Below are 2,377 nucleotides of genomic sequence, written 5' to 3' on the forward strand. Positions count from 1 at the left end.
GCTCTATGGCCGTGATCCGACGTTACCACTGGACACCCTACTTCCGGCTACTACATCTCCGCCGAGCGAATACGCACGGGATGCTATCGCTCGTGCCGACCACGCGCGTCAGATAGCCCGCTCTAGGCTGTCGGCTTCACAAGCAGCCCAGAAGACCCTCTACGACAGCAGGCATGTCGACGTTCGTTTCTCGCCTGGTTCCCTAGTTCTCCTGTGGTGCCCGGTTCGTCGTGTTGGCCTGTCCGAGAAGTTGTTATCCCGCTACATGGGTCCGTACCGTATCGTCCGCCAGGTAACGGACGTCACCTACGAGATCGTTCCCGTTTCCGAGACTAGCCCGCCTGCAAACACGCCCAGTGACGTAGTGCACGTCAGTCGGCTAAAACAATACCGCCCTCCTTCTGAAGAACATGGTTAAAGCGCACCGAGACGGCGCTTTTACCGCCGGGGGTAATGCTACGTAGCTAACCCATCAAGAGCCAGACATTCTGCGTACAGAAGACGACAAAGAGGACTGGCCTGGCTGTCTGCTGTGGGTGCTGTCCTCCATCTTGCTCGATGCTGTGCACATCAGTGTAAATACACTTGTAAATAGTCACGCCTCGTGTCATTTTCCGTAACAATATAAAAGCATTTACTTGGCACTGCATACAGAATGTTAAATACATTTTCACAGAGCTATCACAGCTGCTCTGAATATAGCATTAATGGTTATCAGCCTTCAAAAATATTGAGAAAGTAGTACTTCATCAGCCACAGATTCAAACAGAAAAGAAGTAATCCCTTACGTTCATTAGGTCGCCCATGGAATAAAGAAGACAGCAGGGTGATACGGCGTGCGGGTGGTCTTTTCAACAAACAACCCGTTGAATAAGATCTGTAATCTAGTAAATAAACCTACATCGGCGTGGTAGATACATGCACTATGAAGCACAAAATGCAGTTCGTGCCATGCATGATGGGGGTAATTTATGCCATTTTTCGTCATTCTACAGATAGCGGTGGTACCTGCTAAACGCATGTGATGCATTATGCGCTTTGTTGATGCTGTGCCCGATGACGATGAAAAATTATGGCGGAGTCCTTTGTAATGGGTTGGAAGCATTCAGCAACCTACTCGTTGCACAATTCGCATTGTGTGACGCCTAGTTACACAGTTGCACTGCCCTGCTGCTCAGCTGGGCTGCACTACAGGGCTGCACTGCCCTGCTGCTCAGCTGGGCCAGCCATGGACAGGAGGGCGAGCAGCCATACCGAGGGTCACCTGTCGAGATCAAAAAGCGTGTATTCAGGTCACGTACGATTTGTAGAAAGTAACGTGCCACAACGCAATCGTGATGAGAACATGTGCGGCGGCAATACAACCTGCCACAAGCTTGAAAAAAGATAAGCTACGGCAAGCAAAATGCGCATTTACAGATTCTGTGCGGCCTGAGGCTTGAACTAGAGCTCTTTCTCCCTGCATTTTGTGAGCAGTTCGGCGATTTTCACCCACTTGCTATTTCCATGCGGAGCACGTGATACACTGAGCGAATCACAAGCACAAGAGCTCAACAAGCAATAAAACTATTAGTGCGATTTCAAAAGCACAACTTTCTAGTCTCATATGTATGGAGTAAAATTCATAAGCTGCACACTTTACACTTTCGACATTGTCAATTCTATCATAGTCTGCTTCTTCTTAAGTGTCGAATTAGCATCGCTGTGTGAAAATAATACAAGCATCCACTGTAGTAACAATGATTGGGTTGTGAAGGCGCGTACATTAACCAGTGTTTACTGTGCCATCTGTACTTAAAAAAAACTAACCTAGCAACCAGCTATTAGGCAGTTTTCTGCCCTTGAAGCTCCCAGGCAGAGCACAGTCCACCCAGATGAGGCTGCCATGCGTGCTTCCAGGCCCCTTTGAGGTCGGCTGGATGATGACAACCCCACCGTTGCAAAAGACTTGTACATTTAGGGAGCACAAGTCCTTCCTATTTCTGTACAGGTGCTCCAAGTGATAAGGTGGCTTGATTTGCCAGTGGGTGCAGTCGATGGATCTCAAGACCTAACAAAAGTCTGCAATCTGTGAAGAGGCCAAAAAGGATATATTAGAAAAACCATCACTGAAAGCACTCTTAATACATATTTGGCAGTAACACAATGCTATCACGTAGTCAAAGCTATCAAATATGCTATATTCCTTTTGAAACAAACTGAAGCCCACGTAAGCTTAACGTTCTGTAATATATATGCCCCGGAAAAGTATAGGGCTGCCACAGCAGTAATCTCCTATACAAGTAATTTCGCAAAAGAAATATTAATGAGAACAGACAGCAATGCCAAGGAAAGTATAGGGGGAGTCATTTGTAGTAATTAGAATATAAATGTGAAG

Source organism: Rhipicephalus sanguineus, chromosome 11 (assembly GCF_013339695.2).
Source record: "Rhipicephalus sanguineus isolate Rsan-2018 chromosome 11, BIME_Rsan_1.4, whole genome shotgun sequence".
NCBI lineage: Eukaryota > Metazoa > Arthropoda > Arachnida > Ixodida > Ixodidae > Rhipicephalus > Rhipicephalus sanguineus.